This window comes from Choloepus didactylus, chromosome 3 (genome assembly GCF_015220235.1).
Source record: "Choloepus didactylus isolate mChoDid1 chromosome 3, mChoDid1.pri, whole genome shotgun sequence".
NCBI lineage: Eukaryota > Metazoa > Chordata > Mammalia > Pilosa > Megalonychidae > Choloepus > Choloepus didactylus.
Window position 1 is genome coordinate 92,234,814 of NC_051309.1, and position 18,087 is coordinate 92,252,900.

At 35.2% G+C, this 18,087-nt stretch overlaps 1 protein-coding gene across 11 annotated transcripts in view; it reads left to right on the forward strand.

Moving 5' to 3' along the window:
* Positions 1-18,087, forward strand: part of ARHGAP24 (Rho GTPase activating protein 24) — a 551,069-nt gene that overhangs the window by 294,519 nt on the left and 238,463 nt on the right. For 2 of the 11 annotated variants that reach the window (XM_037830178.1, XM_037830174.1), the window contains exon 3: positions 13,426-13,484. The exons of 8 other annotated variants lie outside the window; for them this stretch is intronic. The gene's annotated coding sequence lies outside the window, so the exon portion shown is untranslated. Of the gene's footprint in view, positions 1-13,163; positions 13,485-18,087 lie in introns of those variants that run through there. One more of the 11 variants, XM_037830177.1, reaches the window with a different exon arrangement.

The window sequence follows — 18,087 nt, forward strand, 5'->3', positions numbered from 1 at the left end:
TGGCATGACGACTTGTAAACATGCTATAGTGAGGTAATAACAATAAAATAATAAAATAATTTAAATAAAATAATAAAAAGAAAGAAAGATGAAAACAAATGGAAAATGGCATGATAAATACAGATGGAAAATCTAAAGTCCTCTGTGAGTACACAGTGCTGTGTATTATATAAGAGCATAAGGAAACCATGAATTCAGTAGACATGAGCTCAAAGACAGAGAGATTGAACAACAGAAGAAAATGCTTCTGAGTTCAGGAGGCAAATTGAAAACTTTAAAAGAGCCACTGTTTATCTAACAAATAAATTAGAATCAAGAAGGATAGAAGACATAACTGAAGATGAGATCACTAGCATGAAGGAAAGACGACTTGAAATAATCACATAGAAAGTAGAGGGAGAATACAGAGAATTATAGAATTATCTTTCTATAATTACAGAAAAGATAAGAGACAAGAAGAAAATAACTGGTATCACTGAAGTAGAAAATCCAGTAAATGCACTAGGAAGAGTACTTAAAGAGATTAAAAAAGAAAAAAAAAATGAAGAAGGGGAATACTTGAATCTGCAGATTGAATGGGTATATCAAATTGACATAAAACATAGGATATATGGACATATCTTGGTACTGCAGCATGAAGGGGAAGGAAAAATTCAGCTAGCATCCAGATGATAAAGGCAAGTTACATAGAAAGGGAAACAAAACAAAACAAAACAAACTGGCTTGCCTCAGATTTTTTCATAACAATATCAAGTGCAAGAAGACAAATGGGGAAGTTCTGATGATAACAAAGTATCACCCAAGGAAAATGTATCCAACTAAGTTGTACTAAGCAAGTGTTCTCAATTCTAAGATACCCATGAAAGTTTGAGACAAGTTACTCAAATGTGAACTTCATGACATTAATTTCATTTCTAAATGAATCAAAATTAAAAATTCAAAGATAGGAATCTGTGATAAAATTTTGTAGTAAACATTGAATTAATTTAACTATGGAACTGATATTAAATAACTGGGAAAAATAGGGTTGTAGAATAGAAAGCAGATACAACACGATTCTTATTATTTTGGTAATATTTTTATATAACAAAATTTTAGGAGAAGGTGAGAGAAGAGAATGGGAGTAAATGTAAGTGCTAATTTCCCATATCTTAGCCTGATAATCCAATCATATTGTCAAAAATTGAAGAATATAGTTAAAAATTGATATATTTAAATAAATAAAATATATGCTATGTGTATATATGCTTACACAGTTTTTTTTTTCCTGAGCTCTGTCTGGTGGGATGGCCTAGAAGAAATGAAACAAGTGTTCAGTATTTTTTGTTTCTAATTCCATTATTCAGTAAAATAAATCAAGGTCCTTAGTGAGAAGACTCATTCCAGTCTGGGGTCGGGAAAACATACGATAAACCAGAATTAAGGAAATGCTCAAAGAATGGTAAGAGCATATCAAAAGGACACAAAAGCCAGCCAGAGGGGTCTCCCACTGGCCATATGTGTTAATTTGAATATCAAAGTATGTAATGAAATTAATGAAATAATAATTGGTTACAACCAATTGAATAAAATAAAAATCTGTAAGTTTGCACTAATGGAAGGAAGAAAGGAAGGAAGGAAGGAAAAGTAAAGCTCTTTATTACAATAGAATGCCAACTAATAAATATAGAGGGAATGATGGAGATAGAAAAGCATCAATGGCTGCCAAAACTACTGGGTAAGTATTTGATAATAAAATGCATCAAAATTAACTTCATCGATATTACAAATTGACTTCATATACCTCTTGATACACTGCAATGAGAAGGACACACTGTCACTTCTCTGGCATTTCTGTTAAAAATGATAACCTTAATCCAATCATGAGGAAATATTAGACAAATCCAAACTGAGAGACACTCTATAAAATAACTGGCCTGCATTCTATAGGATGCCAATATCAAGAAAGACAAAGGTAATTAAAAGTGACTACATTAAAATGACAACTAAATGCAATGCGTGACTATGGATTGGATCCTGCAGAAGTAATGGCTGTAAAAGACATTAGTGGAACAACTGACAAAACTTGAATAGGATTGTGGATTAGATTATAATGTTGTATTAATTTAAGTTTCCTTAATTTGATAAGTGTACTGATGTTACATAAGAACATATCCTTGTTCTTAAGAAGTAAACTCTGTGTAGGGGTAAAGGTGTACAATGTTTCTAACTTACTCTTAAATGGTTCAGAAAAATAATAATATACATATATAAATATATAGAGAGATTGATGGAGGTAAATAATAAAGCATTGGGGATAAAATATAAATAATGTGCAAATTGGGATAAAGGGTATATGGGATTTATTTGTACTATTCTTGAAACTTTCCTGTAAGTTAAAAATTATGCCAAAATAAGGAGTTACCAGAAAACAACAACAAAATAATGGCTCACATCTCTATTATAGCCCTTCCACCTTTCTACAGTTAGTGCAGTTGAAACATTCATTCCTGTGCAAACAGATTACATTTATATGTTTATAAATTGCACTGCCCCCACACAAATGAATGGATCTCAGACCTTGTTCATCTTTTCTAACTTCTCCCACCCTCTTGGTGAGCTTATCTATTTTTCATATCATTAAGTGTCATCTACTTGTCAAAACAAATTGAGTCTTAAAAATAGAAGCATTCTAACATTCCACCAAAAAATTCCAATGCCACCTTCCCTTTGATGGAAATATATATTCTCTCATAGGAAGACATTACCGACGTAGATGATGATAGTTTCATTGAATGATGTGAAGAAAAATCAGATTTAAAATTCATTGTGAGACAAAAGGATTATAAAAATGTAATTTCAAGAATGATAACATAAATAATACATTGACTAAAGAGTCTAATAAGTATAAAATTATTCCCTGGATAGGCTAAAACTGCAAGTAATTATCTAACCAGTTCAAGAAGTGCTGGATAAAGGCTGGCTTATGGTAATGCTTTTGTCTGGAAAAGATGTAGGTAGCGTTCCTTGGCATCTCATAATCTCAGACATTGTAAATTCAACAAAGGTACTGGGAATGATATACACAAGAAGCCATTGATTAAAATGATGGGGATGCATCAGAGCCCCATTTATGCTGAAGGAGGGTGATCAATTCAAGTCAGACTTAATAATTGCTTAATGGTCATATAGTGATGATGAAAAATTTAGTATTCAAATTTGAATCAGGCATATTCTTACCCAAAATCAATTATTAAAAGACATTCAAAGAAGCAATTCTTTTACACTTGATTTAATTAAAAATAAATAAATAAGTAAAAGAGGAATGGGTACTAGGGAAGTCTGTTCCTATGTGGATCTTTCCTGGCAACTTCTCTTACTTTAATGAGATTATGGTCATTGGTGTGTTTCATTCATTCATTCACATTAGTCAGTATTTACTAAGTACGCATTTTGCTAAGCATCTTGACTGCCAGTATGATATCATCATACGTATTTCTTTTATCCACCTATAAATTGTAGAGATTAAGTCCAAGGGTCTAAGGATGGAAGAAAAAGATCTCATGATGGAAAAAGAAGACTCATTTACTATTTGTTTGTTTGCTTACCTTTAAAGATCAAGCAATTTAATAACTGTCCCCAAAACATGTTTTCTTTTTCAATAGCAATTTTGTGGCTCTACATATGTATGCATGTATGTCTACAAATATAAATATATATAGATAGATATAGACAGATGATAGATAGTAAATGATAAATAAGTAGACAGTAGATAAATAGGTAGTAGATGAATTGATACACAGATCTGGATGGACATACAGCAAACAGCTGACTGTGGTTAATTCTTGAGAATGCTATTGGTGAGGGTTGAAGGGATAGAAACTTTAGATTTTATACTATATATTTCTTTGTTGTTTGGATTTTTTTTGTTACTTCAGTATTGAAAATATATCAAAATATGATAATAAGTAATAAAATAATAAAAATAATAATTTTTAGAGATAAAATTTTTCATTTTGATGAAAAAAATAATATGAGGGAAAAGTCCAGCTTCCTTATATTTGCATTGAGGCTTGAGATCCAATAGCATAGGACCTATGGACAATTTGTTTTTCTTATTTTCTGAACACCTTTGTGTGTTTAGCACTTGTCCAAGACTACAGACCAAGGAGGCCCTCCTCTATTCATTTCCAACATTCTGGCTTGTAAATGTAGATTCGCTCTCTCATTGTGAAAAATAATAGTGTAGGAAAGCAACTTTATGCTTCTGAGAGAAATCTTCTTTCTTTTGAATAAACTCAGGAAGGCTTATCCTCAGTGTGCTCTGAGAGCCCCAAATAAGCTTAATATTTAAATATTAAGCTTTTTTTGGTTTGGGATTTTATATATGATACTTTTTCCCTTAAGAAAATTCTAATTGGCCTTCTATTATGCACTAAAATTGTGAAATGTTTTCCTACTGCATGTATTTGTATTATTGGGAGTCTTAAAAATCATTATTTTTGCTACTATTGCAGTTGTTTTGTCAATAACTGCCTGTTTTAATGTCTTTATGATACAACAGATATCCTCCCAGTCCTCATAGGTAAATAAATTTTAAGTGAATTTAAAACACATGGGAGACAATTATCTCAGCGAATAGAAAATTTCACATCTGAAAGAAATTTGAAGGTAATCTTACCAAATCCCCTCATTTTATACAGGAGAAAACTATGTATGCTCCAGTGAAGTGAGGTGCTTTGACCAAGGTCATACAGCTAGTTGCTGACAGAACCTAATTAGGTTGCAAACCTAATTATTTTGGCTGATATTACCTGTCTGTACCAGAGAATGCTCCTCATGCTGTGCCCCTCCTCCCCTCTGTCTAGCCTAGTAAGGAAACTTGCCATATGGTTCAGTTCCCTAGGCTGCTCAAGCAAATACCACGCAATGGTTTTGCTTAACCATTATGGGAATTTATTTGCTTACAATTTTAAGGCTAAAAGCAAGTCCAAATCAAGGCATCATCAGAGTGATGCTTTCTCCCCCACAACCATGGCTTCTGGGATTGGCTGCTGGTGACTCTTGCTCCTTAGATTGTCACATGGCAAGGCACATGGTGGTCTCTTGGTTTCTCCCTTCTCTTTTGGGTTGATGTTCAGCTTCTTGCTTCCTGTGGCTTTCTCTTTTCCGCATCTGAACTTCATACCGCTTATGAAGGACTCCAGTAACAGGATTAAGGTCCATCCTGATTGGACTGGGCCACACCTTAACTGAGGTAAACTCATTGAAAGGTCCTACTTAAAATGGTTTCACACCCACAGGAGTGGATTACATTTAAAAACATGTTTTTTTGGTGTACGTACAGCTTCAAACCAAACACCATATAAAGAAAGATGTTCTCACTTCATGAAATTCAGGAGTGGGGAAGGAGAGTGGATTAGGATTTGATCCAATTTGTTGTTTATTAATATCAACAAATTGATGGTTAATACACTGAAGAAATAAAGCCTGTGTTTATTTTTAAATAATCATAATAGCCTGGGGGCACCCATCTATTACCAATATCTTTACATTTTGTAGCCAAGATGCTTATGTGAATACATGATTTTATATGGCAAACTAAACACCATATGCCTGTTATCTGTGACTCTCTGATAATGAAGAACCTTTGTCATTTTCATCATTCTACATCATTTTTGTTATAAAACAAACTATGAAGTTAAAATAGTTAATATAACATCTCATATGGTCCAATTGATCTTGCCTTATGTATTGAGTGGCTTTTTTTTTCCCAAATTGTGTACAAATTCTTGACTTTTCTTGTTTTGCCTCATATTTGGAGCTACTTACTCTAAGACCTGTAACCTTATTCTTGATTCTGTCATCTTCTCAGTGTGAATGTTAATGTCTACCTTGTAGGTATGGTAATTTATATTCAGGTTTGCCTATATAACTCCTGGTTGTGTGAGCTATGCAATTTTAATTAACAATAGCACCCCTGTTTACTCTCCAGCAGTTAACGTTTAGACAATAAAGTATGTGGACATCCTACCCATAGTGAGTGCAAACTATGCTAGAGAAGGAATTTTCCTACTGTAGGTTCAAGGCAAATTACAGCATTATCTCTTGTTTAGGCTATGTTTTCAGTGTTTCTACTTTCATTGTCTCATATGAGTTTCACCTCTTGCCTATTTAGGTTCATTGAACCCGATTTATCCTTCCAACTCCATGTAACTCAAAGCTCAATATTTGATTTAACTGAATTAGGGCATCTGCCAGTTCCACTTTTGTTCTGGTCTCTCCTGGCTATCCTAGCATAACATGTGAATGTCTTTCAGGGTTAGAAATAATTCAGTTATCAAGAGGAACTTAATGAAGGATTTGTGCTTTGCAGTGTGGATGAACATGTAGTTCCCTAGAAGCCATGCAAATACTATTGTTTGTGTGTTGGACCTCAAATTTGAACATGCCGATGCCTAGGAAACCTAGGAATCATTTAAAAGAGTGGCAAATTATATTCCTAATAATCTCTTCAATTTTAAGTGTCTGAGGTAAGTCAGTGTCCAAAATTTATGCTTCCCTCAAAGAAACAGGCAATCTAGTAGAATGAATATGAACTTGGTAATCAGGTGGACAGGAGTTCAAATTCTGCTATCACTCTTGCAAGTTGTATGCTTCAATTTCTTCATCTGTAAAATGGAGGCAACTTATAAAAAATGTCTTTTACATAATGAAGTGTTGCTAAATACTAGATCTGTCCAATTCTAATGCTCAATATATTTTTTCTGTAATGCTTTTATAGAGATTTTGGAGAAAAGTTTGCCTTTCCCACATCTTTTTACCTATGGAAATTCTTAAATACCTCTTGAGGACTTCTCCTACCTGCCACTACTGCCTAATTTCAGACTGTCTTAGTTTCCTTGCTGCTATGACAAATACCACATAATGAGTTGGCCTGACAACAGGACTATATTGTCTGATGGTTTTGGAGGCTGGAAGGCTTGCTTCTTTCCATGGTTGTTAGCCTTCTGGCTGGCCAGAATTCCTTGGGTTCCTTGGCTTTCCCATCATGTAGTGATGTCCTCTCCTTTCTTTTCTGGGTTCCATTGACTCTGGCTTCCAGTTTCTCCCCTTGGCTTTCTCACTCTATTTCTGAATTTATTCTTCTTATAAAGGGCTCCAATAAACTGGATTAAGAACCAACCTCATTCAGTTGTGCCACACCTTAACTAAAAACAGTATCTTCAAAAGAACCTATTTACTAGGGTTCCCACAGGAATGGGATTATGATTAAAAATATGTTTTTTTTCTCCTGGGGTAGTAATTCAACCTATCACACAGACCATCACCATGTCTTACATGGAGATAGAAACAGCCTCTTAAGTGGTCTTTTTAGACCACTTGCTCCTGAATTCTTTCCCTACTTGGCATTCTAAAAATAAAATATTTGCTATTTAAAGTCCCTTAATGCCTACCCATTGCTGTCAGGATAGAAACCAAACTCCTAAGCATGACTTTTCCCTATATTCCAAGCTGTATATTTTGTCTATTAGGTTTTGCCTTTAACTCTACAATCCAGTTTGATATAACAACTCGAAGTGAACCAAATGCACCCTATCTCTTCTTGAAGAATGTTAATCCTCTCACCTCCTGGTGTGATCTCCTTTAGAAAGTCGTCTTTTGTTATTTCCATTCTTGATCCCATGCTCCTGTGGTGCATGGAATCTAATAACCTAGTGCTGACCTCCCCAGTAGTCTGTAAACTTCTCCTGTCTCTGAAATGTAAGCTTCCTGAGGGCAGGATTTATCTTTTTTTTTTTTTTTGTCTTTGTACCCTAGCATTCAGCAAATTATACAGACTCAAAGAATATGCATTGTGGAAAGTAAGGAAGAAAGGAAAAACAGACTTTTAACCATGTGTTCCTGGGGAGATTTGTATTGTGTATTGAGATAACAAGGAATAATTGTACAAACCTCATTACCTAATACAAGACCTTGTCCCTAGAAGGCAATCAGTAAATATTTGTAGCTTTGATTCATTGATTAAATGAATGCCATTTATGTACTTAGAATAATAGACAGTGAATGCCACAGGAAAAGGGACACTTTTGTTTTTTGAAAATGATTTTAAATTATTTTCCACTGAGGCACATCAAGCAAGAATTTTCCTCTACTTGCTTCTCCTGGGAAGAAACCTGCTGTAGTGCCCAGAGAAAGTCATTTTCTTTCTAACCAGATAAGGAATCACTATCTCTGTGTTACCATCAACACAGTCACCTTTCTAATGTGGCTAGACCCTGGGCATATTGAGCCAGTTACATTATCCCACAATGTGTCTGAGCCCCAGGACACAAAAAAGGCTTACTCACTGAAACAGATAATTAGGAAGCAGTAGGACATGAGACAGGAGAGGAAATTTAATTTACAGCTTACTGGAGAGCTCTGAATCAGTGTAGAGCAAGGCTGAAATGGGAGATTAAATTATCTGTGAGATCACCTCTCTAAAATCATTTGGTCTCCCCCCTTTTTATTTAGAAAGCATATGCTGCAAGCACAAGGATTTTGCTGCTTCTCCTGAAGAACTGGCAAGTCAAGGCAGTTTCTTGCAGTCACCTCAGAAGGATAGAATTAGTTCTCCGGCATCTGCTATTTAAATGACGGAAACTCCTGTAGAGTTCAGGAAATGGAGGTTACGTCTGGAAGCTCTTAGGACCTTCTAGCAAATGGAATCACATTTCTAGTTAGGTGCATATACCCAAAGAGAATATTCCGGCAAGTGAAGAATATCATCTGGCCTTTGTGTTAACAAAATTCAGGACCTAGAGGCACCTTGTATAGATATAACTATAGACCCTAGCTAGCATTTTTTTCTTTATTCCCTGTGCCTGGCTGCAGGGACTCAGGGATATCTTCAGTGTTAAGTCAATTGCAAAAGTAGATTAGTCATTGCCTACAAGCTTATGGACATATGTTGGATGTTTGTTGAATGAGTAGCAGAATTGTCAAATGCCTGTTGTATACTAGACACTGTTCTGAGCACTAGGGATAATGTGGTGAAAGGCCTAAAAAATTTCTGACCTTATGAAACACTCAAAGAGAAATACTAAACATATTTTAACTAATTACATGAATGAATGAATGAGAACAAAAGATAATTTGGGATAATGATTAAGTACTATGAAGAAAAAATAAAATAGGGAAAGGGAATAGTGTAGTGGGGGTTGGTTAGCTAGAGTTGTTAGTGTTGCCGGCGTCAAGTTCCCAGGTTCTTGGCCACACCGTGAGAAAGAATTCAAGGGCATGCACAGATCCAGCAAGTGGGTATAAAGTTTATTGAGTATATATGCAAGAGGGGCATACGGGTGCTCCTGCAAGAGGAGAGGCGCATTCTTGGGTGCTGGAGGCTACCCTTTATATGGGCCGTTGCTTATCTCAGCACTTTTCCATTCCTCTCCTCTCCCTCCTCCCTAGTGGGTCTCTCACCCGGTTGCTGGTTTCTGATAATTCGCACAGGCTGCAGTGGGGCCTTTCTGCCTTGCTATTTTCTGATAATTCTGTCCGGATTCTCTGCAGCTGCAGGAGGCTTTTGATCTTGCAGTTACTCCTGGACACTCCGTCAGCCTGCCACCTTCCATATACTACCCTGCCTCACTAGGAATTATTATTTTTATTTTATTTTATTTTTGAGGTGGTAACATTTGAAATGTGTCCTGAATGACGAGAAGGTGGTAATCCTTTGAAGATGTGAGGAAGAAACATTCCAGGAAGGAAATGTGGTAGGAAAGCTAAACAGGCTAAATCATGTAGTGCCTAGAAGGTCAGGGTTAGCAATTTGGATTTTATACTGAGGGCAATGGGGTGATGCAGCATAATGATGGGAAACATTGAAGAGTATGAAGCAGAGGAATGACGGGAAATCATTAGGGAGTATGAAGGAGAGGAATGATTACTCTTGTTATGTGGAGAATGGACCATGGCCAGGAGTGGGGTGGGGGGAGGGGGGCAAAAAGTAAGCATGAGCTTGAATTGGGTTAAGAGAGGTGATGCTTGAGATTTTTACATGCATCGGTGTCCACTGTTAAAAACTTCCATGCATGAAATCTTTTACCAGTCACAGAATTTTGTAATCCTGCAAATCACTTTACTGCTATCCCAAAAGAGCTCTCTGGGATTTGTAAAAGGCTTCTTCTAATGTTACTATAAACCTGAAAACCTAGAGGAGATTAAGGGGTAGAGAATGCCTACTGCCTTGCCTGAGTTAGCATAGCCTGCCCTGGAGTTTACCTCTGCTGTGTGTACTTCTACCACCAGTGAAATTTGACTCCAGAGGTCCAGTCTTCAGAACACAGTAACTATCCCCCTCTAAACAACCCTAGGACCCTGAAATTTGGAGCATGCCCGGAGTGGAGCAACCTGGAATAAATCCAACAAACGTAAATATAGAGAGACATTTTTTTTAATGATTGTGAATCATTGTGCTATTTTAGATTGTGTTGAATTCACATATTGACAACACATGCTTTTTATTTTCCAAAGGGTAGAAGGAACCATACCACGATTTACAAAGTAGGTTTGAGGGCCCATTTCCTATTGCTTGCACTGGTCACCAAAATTGCTAGTTTCCTCTTTGCTTAACCTATTTTGAGAGACTTCAGTTCTTGAACTCAATACCTATAATCTGTTGTCTGTGGCTCAGCCCATTCCTGTGCCAAACGATCTGCTCGAATGTGATTTCTCTTTACACCTTGCTTTCTGAGTCCTCTCAACATCTCTGAATCACACCAACTCATTCCATCTAAATGTCAGTGTATTCCCCAGGACCCACTTCTCTTTGAAGGTTTTACTCATATTTTCTTCTTGCTCTTTCTAACAGACAAAAGATAACATGTCCAACATCAAAAATAAAGTATAAGAGTAAAATGAAAATACAGAATATTTTTAGTAAACCAAAGTAATATGTATCATTGTGTTGAGCCCTTGTCATATTTGACATATTAGTGCTATCTATAAATTTAAACAATAATGTCTTTGGGACTTAATCTGGATAGGACTCTATTAGACATAATTAACTGAGAATTGAAAGGGGATTGGGATCCTGAAGAGATGTTGAAAAACATAAAGAGTAATTTTCCAGGGTTTCTTTCTGAACATTTATGTGTTGTGAATCTCACTTACTTATTTGTCAGGTTTGGAGAATTGATATAGTACTGATTAACTCCTCAACATTTTGGGAAATACATTCCAAAAAAATCCGATTTTCATTTTAAAATGAATATATTTTTTACAATTATTTGGTCATAATTATGTTGATTTCTGTCAAAGATCAGGACAAGAACAGATAAAATGTGATCTTTAAAGTAGGTAACAAAAATCAAAGCCAAACACTTAGTTTCTGAATTAAAGAATGTATAACAGTTTAAAAACAGGCTTTAAATTATCTGAGCATTTGTTCACTGTATCTTTGAACTGCATCATATAAATTTGATTTGACTTTATTTTCTTAAAGGGCCAAATCAAATAGAAACATTAATATAGTGACCAAAGTAAGTAATTATTAGAGTGATTTCAATATGGGCCCCTTCAAATTTTGTCTTATCTGATCCTAAGAAGGATGTTGTTGAGACTAGAGCAACTGAATGTCTACTATGTAAATATACTTTGGGAACATGTTTGAAATGAATTGATAGATACAAAAGTAGTGATGGAAAATTGGCCTTACTTCCCATCTAAACTCTTTGTTTTTGCCTCTAATATTATGCACTTTCCTAAAGAAGCTATTGCTTATTAGGTACTGTATTCCACAAGGAAAAGATGAGGTAGGTACTACAAATGTTCAATAGTACTTGTTAAATGAATGAATGCATTTAAGAAAGGACCAATAAACCATTATTATAATCACCTTTTCAGTTAGAGGAAAAAAATTCTTCATATATGAGTAGGGAATTTGTGTGACAACATCAAATAAAATTTATTATGCTACTTCCCTATTTTCTTTAATCAATATATGTTTCTATAATCAATAATACATTTCTATATGTGGTAAGAAAAAAAACCTTCTTGACAAATTGGAAGTGGGGATTTGTGGTAATATTAGTTATGCTTCTAGTTCAAGAGCCATGTAATAGTATCAGTGATACTAGGTAGAAATATTGAAGACTTGCTCTAACCCCTGTCATAGCACTATCCTCTTAAGACTAATGCATGCTAACATCCCCTGAAAAATGGCAACTACTAAAACATGAAATTATTTTGGGAAATCCACAAAGTAAATATCATTTACTTACAAAGAAATTGGGTGTTATAGGGAAACTTTCCATATTAAGGATTTTAAAGCTGAAGGAAATGCTTTCTCTGAGAACAGATGGCTCTCTCATCGTAATTGCATTACTGCTCCATCTCTGCCCTGCTAACTCATTTGGGTATTATACAAGGGTACATAGAAAGAAGGTAAACCACTTCCGCTCAGATACACTTGTTGCTTTAGTTTGCTAAAGTTGCCAAAATGCATATACCAGAAATGCGTTGGCTTTTACAATGGGGATTTATTGACATACAGGCTTACGGTTCTGAGGCCATGAAAATGTCCTAATCAGGACAATTCCCCTTGAATTGGCTACCTGTGAGCCTCAGCTCCTCTGGCACATGGCCAGGCACATGGCAACATTTGCTGGTCTCTCCCTTCTCTCCCAGGTTTCATTGCCTCCGGCTTCTGGATTCAGCGGCTTCCTCTGTTTCTGTTTCCTCTCTCAGTTTCTCTGGCTTTTCTCTGAGCTTCTTTCTGTACTTCTTTGAATTTCATCTCTTGTAAAGGACCCCAGTAAGATGATTAAGATCTACCTGGCACAGGCCTCAACTGAAATAACCTAATCAAAAGGTCCCACCCATAATAGGTCTACACCTACATGAATGGATTAGTTTTAAGAACATGATCTCTTCTGGGGGTACATACAGCTTCAAACCATCACACTAGCATAGTGAAAAGAGTATTGAATTGGGAGCTGTGAAACCTGGTATCTGTTCTTAGCTGTGGCACTAACTATCTAGCTACATGAGTGACCTTGTACAAATCATATTTTCCCTGGCCAACAGTTTACCTCTCTATGAAATGAGGGCATTGGAGTAAATTATATTTAAGATACTGACCAGTCTTCTTTGGCTCTTATTTCTGTCTTTTTTTTTTTTTTTTTTTTTTTTTTTTCATTTCTAAATGCTCAAATACTACATTATTTAAGGTATATTTCCTTGTAGTTTTTTTTCCCTCCCCTCTCTGTCTCTTTCTTCAATATATGGGATAGGAGGATACTGACTAAGTCTGAGAGGAAGGAGGAGGAAGAAAATTAACTACAGGAAGGGTTTATATCCCATTCTACAAGAAAACTTAAGTATAGCTACCACTGCTTTGAAAGGAATGGTTTATGTCCAAACAGCATTTTCCAGACAAGCTCTGTACTTTTTTGCCAACAGAATTAACTTTCAACTGAAGGCAGTAGACAGTTAAACAAGAGTCGGCACTGGAAACAGCTGTGAGTAGACAAGACCAGTTACTTATAAGGTATTGTTTTTTACTCATTGAAACCTCCTTCAGGTTTCATTTGTTTTGGGGACAAATTCCTTGGTCATTTGACCTTCTTTTCCCCCGACCTTGCCTCTATTCTGAGAGAAAAACACACTCTTTAAAATATTTTAGCTTCTTAGCTGTAGTATTTTGGGGATGTTGGTGTTTGATGCTACTATGACTTTGCTTTGTTTTGTTTTCAGTAACCAAATGATTGCTGGTATTTTATTTTCAGGTTAGTTTAGCTTTGTTGCATCTGTGATGGGTGGTTTTTATATTTTATTGTCTGGGTTGGAGAAAGCAGGATATGCTTTAACATTAAAGAATGTACAGAATGTTCTTGACTGAGGGGGAGGGGGGTCAGTAAATGCATCTTCAGCTTGAAGTATAGAACTAACACAGAGCCAATCAGATAAGAGGACCAGGACTGGGCGAGTCTGGGCGCTTAAACTGACTCCATCCTGGCTCGGTGACCTCATCACAGTCTGGGGGATCTGACATACTTTTTTGAATTGTGGCTTTACCTTTAGTTTGCTTCTATATTTAATTGTTATTTTAGCCCTTCCTTCCCTTCATCCTCATTTATTTTCAAAAATTCCAGTATGCCTATTATTATGTTTTAATGAATATTATCTTGGTTTAAACTTACCTATCTTAAAGGAAGAAAATTCCTACAAAGATTGACATTTGCAATAGGATTTCAAATCACTGAGCTATGGAGGAGCTCCTGGAGCAGAATGTGGAGAGTAGTCCAAAGTGACAGTGAGGTGGACAGAAAGGAGACCCCCACCCCCATCATCTGAGATATCACTCCTTCCCCAGGTGCCCGGCTAGCTAATATAATATTTGTTGCTGGTCATTAAACAATCGAGACAATGTAGGGTTTCTACATAAGTGGATTTTCCAAAAAAAGTGAAGCTTACGAGTTTGCCACTGAAAACTCCAAAAAACTCCAAAAGTTTTAGAAAGGGTTTTGCCACTTCTGGACAGTTATTTTGGATTGTTAATTTGGATAGTTTCTGGGGCCCACTACACATTTTGATACTTCACTAGAGGGGACTAAATTCAATTTAGTGTTTTCTGAATTGCTCAGCATTCTCATCATGGATATACACTATAGAATTAATCTACAATGCAATGATGCCTTTGGGGGTCTATTCTGTGCTATGTAAGGATACTATTTCTTATATCAAAAGGTCACTTAATCACTATGCTTTTTTTAATTCTTGCATTATTTCTTTAGGACCTTTTTCTTTCCTCCTCTGTCCACCCTCTTATATCAAGGTGTGAGCTCTTTACTTATTGGTATGAACAGTTTGCATTCCTTTAATGACTTTCTTCAACTTCAGCCACCCCTTTATAATTATTATTTCTTTTCCGCTCTGAGTAAGGAAACCAGAGAAAAAACAAGTTTATGAAGAATTATTAATGGAAAAGGAGTAAAAACCCTTACCCAAGGCCTCAAGATTTTCTCTTATGAGAAAAGTACATCTGCCAAAAAAGTGCATGGCCATGTCAACATCTATTTTGGGTGCCTAGGAGATTCCTGGCTTGTGTCCAAATCCTTGGTTGTGTTCTGTACTAGAGGTTGCCATGGAAGTGGCTCTGGAATAAGTAACTTGTTACTGTATCTGATTCAGAAAGTGCTTTTTGTTCTCCTTCTTATACATTACTAGAGGTATGTGTGAAAGAATCAGTGACTAACTGAATCCCAAGGGGCAGACCTAATAATAATCATGTACTCAGCATTTTATTTTTTAGCCCTATTCACATGTATGCCATTCACAGGATGCATAGCTGGGAAATAACATACTCATGCTTTGTGGGAACGAGTTACAGGAAAGGAAAAAATACTCATCTTCCATGTTATGCAGTTCTTCTGGGTGGAGATTATGCTTCAGGAAAAATAAATAAATAAGCCAAGGCTGTTTTCCTCAATGATTTGTTGATTTCTTTAACTGCATTCTCACTTAGTTTTTTAAGCTGAAAATACTGTAAAGCAATTTTATAAACCATGTACATTGAATATTTTTATGGTGCATTTCAGAGCAAAAAGAATCACAAGTTTCTTAAGGAATTTGATAATGAGGAAGGTCACTTTTATTAATCCCACTCTACATTAAAAAATTAATACTGGATATATTAGACAGATACAGGAAATTTATAAACTGAGTCCAGGGCAATGCTAAATGCCAACTTGAATTAGAGTCCATTTCTAATTACTTAATCATACAACATTTTTTTAGAATTATATTATGGGGCCTTTTTGTTGGAGGCCTTTTCAGTTATGTCTAAAATACAAGTTATTTTTTTGAACATAATTTTCACATAATCACTGTAGAAATTTTTCTTGAATGTTAAAGCATCTTACAGTTGTATGTGACAAATTCATTCTATTTGAAACAGTAAGTTAGGTTTGGCCATTTGCCTGCAAATAGTGAATTAGAGATCCCCATATGTTTGGAAGCCTTGTCTAAGAGCTAGATCTTTTGCTTATTTTTGCTCCCTACTCCTTTCAATTAAATGGCATGACTTATTTTTAAATAAAATGTAATTTCGATTAATGAAGCTTTTTTGGAATTGAAAATTTGCTGTTTTAAGTCAATTCAATATGGCTATTCTTCACTTGACTCATTTTTATTAAAATTTAATTTTCACATGCATACTTAATTAGGAAATCAGACATAAATGGTATTTTATGAAGGTATATATATTTTACAATGAGAAATATGCTACCACAGGACCTAAACTTAAAATTCCTGAAAAGTCAGTGTCACTATCATACACTCTTATGACAACTTCAGTTTAGAGAGATGCTTTTTAAATTGGAAAGGGAAGAAACCACCAACATAAGTTAATGCATGTTAGTGTTCATTAATAATGCCTTGTAAGGTTCCTTAACAACATCTTATGTGAATCCTCAGAAGCCTCAGAACCTGGCCCCTGAGGAAGTAGAATTCAGTGAGCCAGATTTGTTATTTCTAAGGAACTATCAAACTCAACATTGTAGGTTGTGAACAGGGAAAGAAGCAATGGATATTACTGAAGTTGTTGAGCAGAGGCAGAGGTAATTGCTTTGTTCTCATAAAAATCCAAATTCAGTTCATTTTCACATAAAACCTCTCAGAAAAGAAAAGATGCTCAAACTGAGTTAAGTCTGTCTGTATGCATTGACTTTTGTTTAATACATTAAATTGATACTTCTGGGCAACTTGAGATGATTTAGTCAAAACCAAGGTTCTCTTTGTACCTATTATCATTCACTAAATGTTTGTTAAATGAAAATAACTTCCAGTCCTCAAATTAAAAAGTCATTAACAAATAAAATACTAAAACTATTATGCTTTACTTCATATTTAATTATTGGATTATTTCTACTTAATTTACTGCTTGGTGACTCATCCAGTCTAGCTAAAACATGAAAATTTCTTTAAGCAAGGCCATTTAATAAACTATGAAATTGCTATTAGCAAATAGTAATTTGAAATGTAAACTGCTATGAACAAAAACAGAATTCAGGTGCCTATAATAGATAATAATTCAAAAAGTAAACTTGGAAGACATGAAAGTACTAGCTTTTTTCTTATAACTTTTTTTGGTTTGTTTATTTTGCTATAGGTATTGGAGAATATACAATATCCTGCTGCCCCAGATATTTCTAGTATTCTTGCATAGTATTGGGAGAAAACAATAGGAGATTGGAAGAAAAATAAATGTCGTTGGGTCTAAGTCAGTTTTATGGACCAAATATTATTTTGCTGATTTTGAAATTTTAAAGGAATTTTTAAAAATTCTTATGTAAGTTATAGAGCTCTAATAAATACTGATGTCTTGCCAAACTACCAAAAAAATTCCTAATGAGCACTTTCCGTTTTGCTTTAGCTTCTCACCAACGTGCTTTCTTCCAAATGTGTTTAATACTAAGGGTTCCCTTCTGTGGTCCTTCTCTGCAGTGCAGTTGAGTCCAGGAGGGTAAAACAGCATTTGTATGTTTTCCATCTCCACATTTGAAAATGTTATAAATAAAATTGAATAAAATGGAAACAAAGATAACAACCTTCCTGCAAACCTCAGGTGTAAAATGCCATAAATACTCATAAAGGAGTTAATGATTATGATTATGAAGAGAGTGAAAATATGGAAAGAAAAAAAATTCTTGTCACCAGCTTCCACTCTCTAGTAGACTCTTTCCCTTTGTTAGACATTTTTCTGTCAGTGTACATATATATGATAACAGCATTTTTTTTCATTTTATTTTTACAAAATTGGCTTAATACTGCAATTTGCATTTCACCTTTTCTCACTTAACATTTTATTGGCAACATGTATTTCCAAGTCATTCAGAACACTGTGAAGAAACAATTTATAGCTGTATAGCGTTCCATTTCGTGGCTATACTGAACATAATGAACATGTTCCCTGTTTTGAAGGACCTATGTTGTTTGTGTGTTCTGTCCTAAATAGAATAAGATAATCCTTTTTCACATATCATTTTTGCTAATTGGATTACTTTAGAGCTCTAATACTTTAGAAATTTGCAGGTCCAAATCCCTCTTTTCACAGAGTTGGGG